Source organism: Miniopterus schreibersii (assembly GCF_964146895.1).
Source record: "Miniopterus schreibersii genome assembly, chromosome: X".
Classification (NCBI taxonomy): Eukaryota; Metazoa; Chordata; class Mammalia; order Chiroptera; family Miniopteridae; genus Miniopterus; species Miniopterus schreibersii.
This window is the reverse complement of record NC_138104.1, coordinates 4,730,855-4,745,742: the sequence shown is the minus strand read 5'-3', so window position 1 is coordinate 4,745,742 and position 14,888 is coordinate 4,730,855. Positions and strand designations below refer to the sequence as shown.

At 40.0% G+C, this 14,888-nt stretch overlaps 1 protein-coding gene across 10 annotated transcripts in view; it reads right to left on the bottom strand.

The window, feature by feature from the left end:
* Positions 1 to 14,888, bottom strand: part of FGF13 (fibroblast growth factor 13) — a 441,864-nt gene that overhangs the window by 344,742 nt on the left and 82,234 nt on the right. The window lies entirely within an intron of this gene.

Genomic DNA, 14,888 nt, shown 5'->3' with positions numbered 1-14,888 from the left:
AAGGAATTGGCTGGAATGTTTGTGGCTTGGACAGCAGTGCCCATGCCTCCTGGAACTCACTCAAGAGCTTGTATGATCTAGTTGGGGAAAATCACATCTTTCACCAAATGCAGATTCAATTCCTGCCCCCTCTCTTTTTTAGTTCTGAGAGGTGGTATCGGAAGGGGCTGGTGAGTACTGGAGTCAGTCCTGATTTGGTGCCTTGCCTTTCCTCCTCACCTCCATCCCTCATGGAAAAAGCCTGTCAAATTATCACAGAAGAAAGCTTATTAAGGATATTATCTTTCTAGTGTCTTAAGACCCTTAGAAGCCCAATTCTAAGGAGCAGCTGCTGCTCTGGATGAGGGTCATTCTTGGGTCATCAGACTGACTGCTAACATTCTGCGGAAGAGAAAGCTCCATCAGAACAAGCTTCATCAGAACAAACCCATGGACACTCTGGGCCTAGGTTCTCCTGCCGTAATGTTCGAATCTGTCTCCCAATACTATTTCCTAAGAGCTGATCAAACCAAACATCAATAAACTTGAGAAAAACTTTGTCGTGACCATGAAGGAGAAACTGATTTGGGAGTGGTAACCACCTAGGTGTGTTAGGGTGCTGGTGGGCTACATTCTAAGTGTGTTTGTGGGGGCCTGTTTTGGGAATTCTGATAGCTTGTTTCGGGAATGGGAAGGTTCTTCTCTGCAAAAGAAGTTCTTGCCCAGAGACTCTATGTGTGTCACAGTCAACTCAGATGCCTTCATCCGGTCATTGCCTTGAGAAACTAAGTGCTTATTTTGTCTAGAGAGAGGGAAATACCAGCCAACTTCCTGTAATATTTACTGAAAACTAACCTTGACTCATTCCACCCTGAAAAATCAAAAACTGCTTCTGAGAGATGAGGAAAAGTGCAGAAGGAAAGGTGGCCCAATGGGAATTGAATCTGCTTGAATTAAGCATATCCCACCTCTGGTGCGGACAGTATTTGAATGTCCACCCCCTTCTAGCAATAACATTTTATCAGATGTTCTAAATTTAAAGGCATTGTCTTTAAACCAACCCAAGTTGACCTCCATCTACTCATAGGCCTGGACAGCATCTCCTGAAAGTAAGACATTTTGGTAACTTCTCCTGTACCTTGAGCAGCTACAATCATGACCACTGTGCTGTTTGCTGTGGCTACTGCCCTGGACTCAGCATATACAGAGCAGCCTGCACTGGCAACTGCTGTGGCTTGGGCCTCTGCCAGGGGAGCCGTGTGTGTGTGTGTGTGTGTGTGTGTGTGTGTGTGTGTGTGTGTGTGTAGACACTTTGTACTTAATAAAAGAAGTTCACATTTTAGGTGGAGGGAGCGAGTTATGTGTGGAAGAGAGGTGGAGAGGAAGTTTGCCTTACTTTTTCAACAAGAAGAAAAGTGTTGACTCTTCCATCCCATAAAATATATTAACAAAATGTTAACTGAATCCATTGTTTTATTTTAAAAACGTAATTTGAAATGAAAAAAATATATAATTTGTATTTTCTATTTGTAATCCAGATTTTTAAGGCAATAAAATATTGTCTAAAAATATATTTATAGAACTGAAGACTGAAAGATGGAAGGAAAAGGGGGGAGAGAGAAAAGAGAGGGAAGGAGATGCAACAGGAATGATTTTTTGCCTTTGATGTCACCCCTCCTCTTCTGGAGGTTCTACTACATTCATGAACAGATATTAAGCCTCTCAAAATATAAACTATAAACTACCATAAGGATACTGAGTAGAAGAAGAATTAGAAGGAGGGGGAGGAGAAAGACAGTGAATGAGAAGAAGAGGAGGAGAGGCAGCAGCAGCAGTAGCTGTCATTTTATTGAATACCTAGTATCATCTCATTTAATCAATAGAAACTCTGTGGTGAAGTGGTAAGAGTCAAGGAATGTGGATTCTGTAAGTACTGGCTGTGCCTCTTCCTAGCTGGACATAGACATAATTAAAATTAAATAGCAATCCCTGACCTAACCATCTAAAAGACTGTGAAGACAAAATAAGATGACAGAAATGAATAGGCCATGTAAACTCTAAAACACTGTACAAATGTTAGTGATCATTTTTTATTTATTTATTTTTATTGAACTTATTTGGGTTGTATTGGTTAATAAAATATATCATTTCAAGTCTACAATTCTATAATACATCATCTGATTTTAAAATAATTTTATTTCCCACTATGGAACACTGACCTTGAAATAAAATAATGCACCTTCTCAAGTCCCTTGTGATTTATTTATCTGAGTAAGGAACAGTTTTGTTGTTTTCATATCAAAAAAGGCACATAAAACTATGTATGAAAATTCATTCTGAAGGTCAAATGTCACAAACCTAGAAAGTCCTGGTCACTAGAAGTTCTAACCTATGGACAGATTGGTAAGTGTTCTAGTCAGGTTTCTGTGTGTAGGTGATGTAGAAGAGTTTTGTATCTCACTGACTTAACATCAGGGGCAGAGAGGAAAGGCATGTGACAGATTCAGCTTTAAGAACATGCAAATTCAAAGCATGGTCAAGATTTTGCTTTATCATTCTTCTGTTCTTATAAGAAGTCATACAAACTCATGATAGAAAATAATCAGAATATACACATAAGAAAATAGAATCAACTAAAAAGTCCTAACTGTACTACCTACATATAACCACAGTTAATATATCTTAGTGTGTATTTTCAGATCTCATCCTATGGATATAAACATGGATTTTTAAGCCTAAAATGATATTGAATATTTTTAAAGAATATTTTATTACAAAAATAAGTGTTTTTTATTTAAAAAAAAATGTAATCAATGCAAAGAAGAAATTGTTCAATATAATGTTCTCTTGTTTTTATTCTCTTGTCAGCTATCAAAACCAGGTTTTGTGGTATCTGTCCCTGTTCAGGGAAATAGGACCAGCTCATTAGTGTTTATTAACAACCAATCCAGCAACAAAAAAGACCATCGGCGGTCAACACATGTCACATGTGCTCCATACCAAGAAAAATATTCTTTACTTCAATCCAAGAAAAGGGGTAAAAACCATAAGATACAGGCCAGGGGACCTGCTGTGCTTTTGGATGATGATGATGATGATGATGATGATGATGATGGAAAAAAAAGAATACATGGGAAGGAGGGAAGGAGAAAAAGGCAAAACCATGCCTCAGATGTCATTCTCTTTGAGAGAACTAAGGCTTTCTCTGATTAAGAGCAAAGGCTTTGGAGTGAGGTAGACATGAGTTGGCATTTGAGCTCAGCCACCCATTAGTGGTATGACCATGGATCAATGACTTCTCCTTTATGACTACCCATTTCCTCACATGTGAAGTAGGAATGGACGAAGACCATAACTTCCTCACAGGGCTGTTGAGAGGCTCAAAGGAAACAATGCATATTAAGTGCTTATAATAATGCCTGGCACACAGTTAGAGAACTATAATGGTAAAAATTCTTGTGGCTGCCATGCAAATCAACCCAAGGAATCCTCAGGTATATAAGCTGGAAAGAATTTAGAGATCAGGGTGTCCAAGCCCTTCACATCTCAAAGGAGAACACTAAAGCCCAAAGAGGGGAAGATAGTTTCCAATGACACACATCTATTTTCAATTAATTCAGTGAACACTTATTGAGCATTTGGGAAAAGCACTATTCTAGGGGCATGATGGGGGGCACAGGTAATAAAGTGTGTAGGTAAATTTTGTAGATGAAGATGCTTACAATCTGTGCAAGTTACTTAATCTCTTTGTGCCTCACTTTCCACATCTAAAAGATAGGGCAATCATTGTACCTACCTCATAGGATTAACTGAGAGAATACATGTAAAGTGCTTAGAATATTGCCTGAAAAATAGTAAGCTATAAATATACACACACATATGTATATATGTGAACATATTTACACATTTTGCATTTCTATTTGGAGTATAGGTATACATATTCATTCATTTTATTTATTTTTATGTGCTCATGTATTTGGAAGACTAGAGTAAGGCAAAGATCATCTTTCTATATCTTCATCTGTTTTGTTTTTCGCTCCTGACAAACAAAGTTGTGGAGACACGGCATACTCCACAGCAGTGTTCCAGTGCCCAGTCATTGTTTGTGTGAGTATTGAGAGACAATTGCAGTGGTTATAGTGGTGACCTCCTCCCACTGGACTGCAGCACAAGCTGTGTGTCCTAAAAGCCAGTGCCCCAGCACTAGCCTACTGATTCCTCATCTCCCTGGATGTGAAAGCAGGAGTGGCTCAATTTGGTGGGCCAGTTCAGTGCTGGTGTTATGGGTGTCATTCCGGCAGACCCAGACTAGAGGCCCCACTCCCACCCATCCCAACCATTTTGTAAGTACCTAATTAAACAGCATTAAAATACCTCTCAGTTTCAAACAGCAAGAGTTTTTTAGACCTACAGACGTATGTTGACTGCTATAAATGAGTAAGATCTCAAAAGACAGAGGAGGAGTGGAGAGTAAGAGTAAACACACCCCAACTAGTGGTAACAGCCAGAGCAAAGGTGCAGAGCAGGGGTGTTCATGATACAGTCAAGTGACCATGAGAAGGGGCCTCCTGCTAGAACAGACAATCACAGCTAGTCTGACAAAGGTTTGCTCTGGAGACTGATGCATCAAAATGACCTCGGTGACCATGTTATTAGACATCAGAGAAGACTGGGAACAATTGTACCATCCCAGGGAGGCAATGCTGGGAGATTCTCAGTACCATTACAATGCTCAAGAGTCCTCTTTTTAAAAAAGCCTACTTCATAGAAACAGAGAATAGAATGGTGGTTCCCAAAGCCTAAGAGGAGAGGAAATGGGATGATGTAGGCCAAAGGGTACTAAGTTTGAGGTATAAAAAGAATACATTCTGAGGATCTAATGTACAGCACGTGACTATAGTTAATAATATGTTATTGTATACCTGAATGTTGATAAGAGTAGATCTTTAGCATTCTCACCACAAAAAAAGTTACTATATGAGGTGATGAAGGTGTTAATTATCTTGATCTTGGTATATCAAATTTTGCATTGCATTGATATGTATATTGAATCTTGAATATTTGTCAATTATTCCTCAATAAAGTTAAAAAAAAAAAAGTTCTCTTTTAGTATTAGGGAAAGAAATTTGGAGATATATAGTTATGGTGTCATACTCCAAAGATGGAAGGTGTTTTTAGCTGGCAGAATAAGGATAGAACTGAGGCTGCCTAACAATGAACGGCTTTACTGCTTCTAAACAGAAAATTTTGATTAAAGTATATCAATATTAACTCCACTTTATAGGATTCCAGTATTTCTGCCAAGACAGTTCTGTCGCAGTGCCACAGGAAATTTCCCCAATGAAACTGTTTCAGTTTATGAATGCTATCTATTTCCAGAAAAAAAAACACGAGCTGCCATAAATGGAAAAAGTTTACATAAGAGAAACAAAACAGAGCACCCAAAAATGAACAGTACATTTAAAATAAAATGCTTCGGTACTGCCAAAATTGAGCATAACAAATAGCTGATGCATTTTCCCCATTCTAAATTCCTTAGACATCAAGTATTTTTTTTCAATCTCTAGTTTATACCTGACATATTAAAATTTAATCATTACATTGCTGGATGAATAAGCCCACCTCCAGCTTCTCCAAGTAAGGTGTAATGTATTATTCTATGACCATTTAGTATTAGAAATTATTATAAATTCTAAGACCAATAAAAACTGGGGCCATGTTTCTTTGATACTAAAAAGAAAACCAAAGTCTACCATATTTTAGGGAGACAGAAAATATACAAGTTTTAGAATCAAATAGACATGGAATTAAGTCCTGGTTCCAATGCTTATTAGATGCATAATCTCAGGCATACGTCTTAGTCACTTTGAGCTTTGATTCCCTCACCTGTAAAATGAGAATTATGGTAACCTACTTCACAGGGCTGTTATGAGACTAAATAAAATAATATTTGTAGCCCAGCCGGGCATGGCTCAGTGGTTGAGCATCGACCTAGGATCCAGGTTTCATTATATGTTGTTTTCCTTATGCTAATTGACAGAAGAGTTAAGTTCCTACGACGTATTTCTGGTCATGAAAACATCACCAAACTTCTAAATAAAGGTCTAGTTCAGGGTATTGAGGTGTCATAGCCTCTCCTGGCAGCTCAGGGCACAAGGCAGGACCCATCTTGGACAGGACTCCCTTCCGTCACAGGGGCACTCACACAGACCCCCACTCAGACTGGGACAATATAGACATGCCACTTCATCTATTGTGCACATCTTTGGGATGTAGTAGGACACTGAAGGACCCGGAAAAAGCCCACACAGACACAGGATAATGTGCAAACCCAACAGATAGTGAACCAGGCTGGGAACTAATTTTTTTTTAATCAATGTTATATTGAAACGATTTTATTCAAGGACCTGCTGTACTTAATTATGTAGCAGTTGTGTGTGCATATGCATACACACACACATACATACACACATGTATGTGTGCATGTATCTTTTAATTTAGACCAGGTTGTATTCCAGAAAAAAAAAAAAATTAAATATATCTTTATTGATTTCAGAGAGAGGAAGGGAGAGTGGGGGGAGAGAGAGAAACATCAATGATGAGAGAGTCATCATTGATCGGCTGCATCCTGCTTGCCTCTGACTGGGGATCGAGCCCACAACCCAGGCATGTGCCCTGACTGGGAATTGAATCACAATCTCCTAGGTCCTAGGTCAAGGCTAAACTGCTGAGCCATGCCCAGCCGGGCTCCAGAAAAAAAAATTAAAGTGGCTTCTTGAGTAGTAATAAAACATCATGAAAGCAATGGGAAATGTTCACATCTAACGCCAACTAGAGGCATTTATACAAGAACTGTGTCTGAGGACACTGATCCAAATTATCATAATCACTGTCTAATTTCAGCCACAGAGACCTAGTGGAACTCAGTCACATTCTTGACTTGCAGTCCAAGCCATCACCTCCTTCCCCACCAGCCCTTCTCCCAGCCTTCAAGTGTATGCGCCTACAGATTCTCCAATAGCTCCAAGAAGGTTCTTACCAAAGGCTCACAAAGCTAGTAGGTTGTGAAGCCATGATTCAAAGCCAGGCCACCTGACTCCAAGGCCTATGCTCTCTGGGCTACATCATGCTGCTGCCTTATTAGAATCTTAATGTTTTCTTATGAATCAAAAAAAAAAAAAAAAGTATACTTGCCTCCTCATGCATTCTGCAATGGTGGCAGGTAACACAGAATTAGGAACTCTACTAAAAGATATAACCTCACCCAGCCGGACGTGGCTCAGCGGTTGAGCATTGACCTAGGATCCAGGTGATTGGGGTTCGATTCCCTGTCAGGGCACATGCCCGGGTTGCAGGCTCGATCCCCAATCGGTGACTCTCTCATCATTGATGTTTCTATCTCTCTCTCTCCCTCTCCTTTCCTCTCTCTGAAATCAATAAAGATATATTTAAATATATATATATATATATAAAACCTCTCCATAGCAGATGTTGCTAATTCAAACTAGGTTGAGGTTGACTACACTTTGCTTATTATTTGAAATACATGGTTATATTATAAAGTTCACCTCTTAACTATTGAGTAAGAGTCCATTCACAATTCCTCATACTTGGTAAGGATCCCTTTTCTGTGCTGCATAAGTGGCAGCATGATAGAGCAGAAAAAACACTGGAGTGGGAGTCAGATGGCAGGGCTGCTATCTGCTTGCCTTGGCTAAGTGCCTTTGCTGCTTTGAATTTTCATTCCTCTTCCTGGGAAATGAGGAGGACTGTACCAGGGATGACTAAGGGCCCTTCCGGGTCTAATATTCTCAGAATATCTGATGTCTCTAGGCAAAGCAAAACTGACTTTGGATTCTCTTAACACCCTCTTAATTTAAGTAATTAATGTCTTTACAGCCTTGGATGGCAGTCCTCAAGTGACTTAATCATGAACTGCTCAGAGAAGAGCACAGAACTTAGGTCCCCACCCAAGGCCATAGGGCCCAGATAACTAGAAGCTGGCTTACTAAAGAGAATGGGAGAAAATGCATGGGCATCAAAAGAATGCCATTTGTATAGAATAATTTGTCTTAGAGAGTCTGTATTTTTTTACCTTGAAGTAAAAAAACTCCATCAAGCAAAAAGAGAACTGGATCTGATTTAGAAAACACAATTATCTAAAATCTAGATGTATAGTGGTATTTTATTAACATTCCAGGGCAGTATGGGGAAAAAATAAAATCTGAATGTATAAAACAGATGAATCAGGGTTAATTGTTCACACTACCAAAAGCCATGGGCTTGTAGTCTGACAGGCCTGTATGGATTTAAATCTTGTCTCTGACACTGAAATGCTAGGAATGTGAACTCCAGCCAGTTCTGTTCGACCATGGGACATTTATTGGATAAGACTAAATGCCACTTCCTGGGTCAGGGGACAGGGATATCAAACTCAGTGCAATCAGTCCCTGTCCATGAGGGTCTCATTGTTCCATGGGTGAGACAGAGACTTAAACAAGAAGCTTTCCTGGAGGTGATGACACCTCAGCAAGAGTTTGAACTTGCTTACCCAAACTCTCTAAGCCTCTGCTGTCTCCTTACTTATTCAGTGGGGAAAACGAAGACTGCCTCACACCACTGATGTTGGCAATTGTTGGAGAAACTTAACACATTAAAAAAAACAATAGTCCCCATGATGTTTTCTCAATCTTATGTAAAGTATGACCTATATAATTTAATTATTTTTGTTATTTCTTCTCTGTCTTACCCCACTAGAATGCCCTATATGACAACAGAGATCTTATTTTGTTCTTAATATATATCATCGATACCTAGAACAGTGCTTTACTTAAAGTAAGTATTCATTAAATAAGGTAGGAAGGAAGGTCGTTTTTAAAACTTTGCTATTTTTAGCAAATTCCATAAAATTCTGTGAGTTGACTAACATCCATTTTCTCCTTCTTTTTTCTAACAAAACCCTCATTTTATTCAGTGTAGTCATATGTCCAGCTGGTGGACAGCATTCCCAGCCTCCTTTATAACTGGCATGTAAATGACAGATGTTGGGTAGGGTTTCCAAATTGCTCTTCAAAGGGACTGACTTAGCTGGGAAATAGGTCACCTCTACCTCCTTCTTCTCTTTCCTGACTGGAAAGCCAGCAGGTATCTTGAAGGTGACCTTAAGACCCTGGCTGGGTGGCTCAGTTGGTTGGAGCATTGTCCTGTACACCAAAAGGTTGGGGGTTCAATTCTCGGTCAGGGCACATACTGGAGGAAATTGATCTCTCTCTCTCTCTCTCTCTCTCTCTCTCTCTCTCTCTCTCTCTCCCCCCTCCCTCTCCCTCTCTCCCTCTCTCCCTCTCTCTCTCAAATCAATAAACATATCCTCCAGTGAGGATTTAAAGAAAAAAAAAAGTGACCTTAAGGATGGAAGCCCCATTCTAAACTATAGTACCTGGAATAGCAGAAAGCTAGAAGTTGCCTGTGTCCTGATGACACTGTAGAAACTTCATTTCTTTAATATGACCTTTTCTCCTTTCTTTCCTTTTGACTCAAACTGGCTTCGTCCAGCACCCTGACTCACCTGCCTCCTTCTCTCTTGTGTGTCCACTCCCTTAATCATTAAGCCCTGAGAACAATGAAGCCCTTGTCAGCATCAAATAATCTTAGGAACAAATCGTTAGGTCTGTTGACCACAGAGACAGAGTTTTAATCAAACTAGAGATGACATCTAGGGCTCAATTGTGCTTTAGCTCCAGGCCCCAAAATGGAGGGAAAACAGATGAAGCGATGCCATGACTGACATCAGGACCAGATGCAATGATTACCCCCTACCCTAGCACTGACCAATCAGTAGAGACCACGACCCTAACTCCCTTAGTCACCATGATTGATGATTTTTTCTCTTATACAGTCCATCCCCTAGAAGCCATTGGGGAGCCAGGTCTTTGAGCATTAGCTCACCTACGACTTCAGGTGTGGGCCACTTCCTGAAAATAAACCCTTACTCTCTTTGCTGCAAACTCCTGCTCATGTCTTATTGGACTTTGATGCACACAGGCAAACAGGCCCCTTTAGTCCAGTAACAACATCATATAAACACTGTATCTACCCTGGAATGTTCACCTCCAGATTTCTTTCATGTGACAGAAATATATTTAAGCTATTGTTTTAAGTTTCTGTTATTGGGAAGTGAATGACTTTTCTGATACATATAAGTTTTCAGTTCAAATATATATTTTTGTTTCTTTCATAGCATTTCTTAATATTTTTAAGTTATGTCTTTGTTATTGTTTGCCTTCCTCACTAGAATGTCAACTCTATGACTACAGAAACTGTGTCTGTTTAGTATACCATCTTCTACTATATGCCTGACACATAGTAGGAACTTAATAAATATTTTTCATATAAATGATTCAAGTAGCTTGAATATGGTAATGATATATAGTGGGTGTACCAGGTCACTCCCATTTTTAAAAACATAATGAGTGGCCCTTTAATTCAATGAGAAAAAATATACAGATCTCCAAGATCACTTCTATTAATTAATTCAAAAGTTTATTGGGCACCTACTAGGTGTTAGGCCCTAAGCTAGGGACTAAAGAGAAGTATTTCCAAATGTTTATAGCATAGCAGTTCATACAAAAACTCTCAATATCAATAGCAAATTAAAAAACAGCTAGACTCTGATCGTGGAATACTCTGAAATCTTAACAAGGAATATATGATGAGTGATCATTGCTAATTTTCATTAAAAAGTACAAGTTCCAAAACAGTGGGATGCTTATTTTATGGCATTAAGATTAATATCCTTAATACAGTTTTCTCATTTCTGGTATTTTTTTCTCCTAGATCAAGAAAATACAGAAATTAATATTTCTCATTCCTCCCAAAAGACCAGCTTGATTTTGGTAATTAATATATGACAGTCTATAATAATTCTATTGTAGATTTGTCTATTCTGGTAGTTGAATTTTTTCCATGAATACCATTTCAGTATTTTCTTTAATCTTAAAACAGAATATGAATATTAATATAAAAATGGCAAATGCCCTTTCTCACTGTAAACCTAAATGGTAATTTTAATGGTCTTTTAGTAGAAGCAAACTAAAGTGATACAGAAAGTTGTTCTGGAGGTTGAATCCTGTTGCTTCTAGTTAGTAAAGAAAGAAAAAGGGGAGCAGAAAAAGTTCCATTTTGCAGTTTGTCTAGTTAACCAGGAAGAGAGAAAAGCACACCAGGGGGAATGTTCGTGAGGACAGGAAAGGCCAAATTGAAGAACATACAGCAGGAGGGAGAACAGTACAAAGTGACCATGTTCCCATTTCTGCCATGGCAACCACCTGATTACTGATGGCTAGACTTCCCTGGGGACTGCTAATGAGAAAGCAAAGCAGACCATTTTGCTTCCCAACATGAGATATGCTACCAAATTGGACGTTAAAAATACCAGCCACAGCATTAGAAGAGGAATAACCAAACTAGGACTAATAAAGGGAAGCATATAACAATAAGAACTGCTACCATTAACTGAGAACTTAAGATGTGGATGACACTATGCTAAGAACTTCATAGGAGTAAGCACTTAGAACATAAAAGGGGGAAGGTGCAAGAGACCATTTAGGCCACTGGTTCTCACTTGGGGTGGTTTTGGAGCCCTGGAGACATTTGGCAATGTCTGAAGGCATTTTTGGTTGTTACACCTGGGGTGGGGACAGGAAGGATGCTACTAGCATCTAGTCAGAAGAGGCCAGGGATGCCACTGAACATCCTACAATGCACAGCAAAGATTCATCCAGTCTAAAATATCAATGGTTGAGAAACTCAGATTAAGTTTACCCTTTATGGTACAGAGTAGATTAAGGTCCAGAAGGAGTGTCTTGTCCAAGGTCGCGCTTATCTATCATCTATATATCTTTTTCTCCATTCTCTATTAGCCAAAGTTTAAAATTTCATTTGAATAAAGGGTCCTGCTACTTTAAAAAGTGTGAAAACCACTGATCCAATCCCCAGGTATTATCAGAAACTAAAGCAAGTGTTTCTTCCCTTTCTAAAGAAGCCCATTACTGTTCAGAAAGGCATATAACCATCTGAGTTAAGTCCTCCTACTATTATTTTTTAGATGAGAAGCACAGCCATAAGCAGAGAGGAGACAACCACCACACCCCATCCCCCTACACATACATTACATCCCACAGATGTCTGAGGTGGTACCTCCCTGCTGCTCAGGACCCAGACAATGAGCTCCCTCCCCTGCCCTCCCCCACAAACACTGCCCACTCATTTGCTCAATGAAGCATCCCCTCGCCTGCTTCCTCATTCATCTGATTTTCTTCATATCATCTCCTTGATATAAGGCACTAAGCTCGGGCTGACAGTAGGGGATCAAGGAAGTCTTGAGAAAAACAAGGTACAGTCCATCCAGGTCCTCTATGGGCCCTCCCGTCTTGTATGGAATGGGAAGGGCATGAACAATTTTCCACCAGGTAGGTTGGGATAAGAGACCCTGTTTGAGGCTACAGGAGGAAAGGAGGACATACAGCAGCTGGAAGAATCAGAGAAGGCTTCCTAGAGAAGGTGGCAGGCATCCTGCAAGGCCAGAGGCAAGCAGTAGATTGTCCCTTTACTGAAGTATATATACTGGGAAATAGGGAAAATCCATAAAGGAGGAGCCAGATGGAAAAGGAGCTTCAGACCCATTCTGGTTTTAGAGCTTCTGACATTTAGGCAAAACAAGAGAATCTTCCTGAAACTGCTACAGACCTCCTACTCAAAGATTTATAGCCTCTAATCCTAGCAAAATAAAAATCGAATTCCTACCTGGTATCCAGTGCCCTTTACTCCCTAGCTTAAACCACATCTCCCACTATAGGACCCTGCCAAAGAAATACAAACTGGTCTGCTTATTGCCACCAGAACTCCCAGCCTTAGCCAGTATCTAAATTTCTCCTTTTCAGAGCACCCAGGTCCTTGCCTACCTTTCACAGTGGCAGCTTGCTCTAGGCCTGAGAATAATGTGAGTTACTCTTGGCATTCACTACAACTATAAGCATGACTAGTAATTACTAAACAGCATCTTCCTTTGCTGAGTACTGACCATGTGCCAGGTACTTTATGTCTATTTGTTTACTTAATCTTCCCAAGGATGCACTGTTATTATCTCCATTTTGCACTCAGAGAAACTGAGGCAAAGAGAGGTGACATCGGTTCCTGGAGGTCACTTGGCTAAAAAATGGCTGAGAAGGGATTCAAATCCAGTTCTGATATGCCCCACAGCAGAGCTGCTCTCCACCAACCTATGCAGCATCTCTAGGGCCTACCTGTTCTGTGATGCTTTCCTTGAGCCCCCAGCTCTCCAAGATTCCTTGTTCCTCTGAACTCTGAAGCACATGGGGTCTGCCACTCTTGTCGTCCACATTGCCTTTGGTTACTAATAGAAATTAGCAATAGTAATAATAGCAGACATTTCAATAGTCTTTCCATGTGGCAGGAACACTTTTCATTGCTTGATATATGTTACTTCATTTAATCCTGCCAATGACCCCATTATCATTGCCATCTCCAATTTATAGACGAAGCAAGTGAGACACAAAAAGTTAAGACACTTGCCAAGGCCCAATTAGTAGGTGATCCAGCTGGGATTTGAATTTAGGCAGTCTGGCTCCCATGTTGTCTTCAAGTTACTATATATTACACTACTTCTTATATACCTCTCCATTTTTATAGATAAGGAAATTGAGATTCAGAGATGTTAAGTAATTTGCCTGAGGTCACACAGCCAATAAGAAGAGGATCTGGGATTGGAATCCAAATAGTCTAGCTCTAGTCCATGTTCTTATACCACACTGTGGCCTCTACTGCAAAATGAGCTATCTTGGGTCTCCCCAGCTACAGCTTTTACTATATATACCACCAACCTAAAGTAGCAGGTACAAGCCACCCTCCCCCCAAAAAAGCATTTCTGATTTTCAAGATATATTCCTAAAGTCCCCCAGAAGGCTTCCTCCAGGAGGTCTACTTGGACCCTGACCACATTTACTTCAAAACATGTCTCAAGGGCAGTTGCACAGCCTGGGCCTCCTAGCCCTGCAGGCCCTGTGAGCTGTGGGCCAACCAGAAGACCTAAGTGCCTGCGTCCAGCATCCCAGATAAAATCAGACCCAAACTGACAACCAGGTTCACTACTGAAATACAGATGACTAATGAAGGCAGAGGAGGCAGGGGAAAATGACAAGCACATTACTCATTTTAAAACCACAAATGTACAATTATAACCTTACTCACTAATAATTTCAGGTGGCATTTTCCTGACAAGAAAGAACTACTCTTTGTAAGCAATAGTACCATTTTATAGTAGCAAGTAGAATGGGGAGAAGCATATAATCATTTATTGTTGTTTTTATTTCCCCGAAGGGCTTCTAATGTTACAATTCTGACATCACTATAATTTATTGTATTTCCTTCTATTCCTCATCCATAGAGCCAGCCACAGAATGATTTACCAATTTTCATCCTTCATGAAAAGACTGGACAGGATTTTAAATGTTTAGGGTATTTTCTTGATAGAAACATCTCTGCACTGTTTGTAAAAACTAAGCAACAATATAAGTAAAAGAAAGAGCATATGTTTATATTTTGAGAGATCTGAATTCCAGAAGTGGCTCTATCATTATCTGTGTGACCATGAGCAAGGCAGTTACCACTCTAGGCCTATTTTAATGGTACCCTGGATTTGTTTTAATCAAGTGTGGTAATGCTCAGCCGGGCGTGGATCAGCAGTTGAGCATCAACCTAGGATCCAGGTGATTGGGGTTCGATTCAGGGTCAGGGAACATGCCGGGGTTGTGGGCTCGATCCCCAGTCGGGGGCGTGCAGGAGGCAGCCGATCAATGACTCTCTCATCATTGATGTTTCTATCCCTCTCTCTC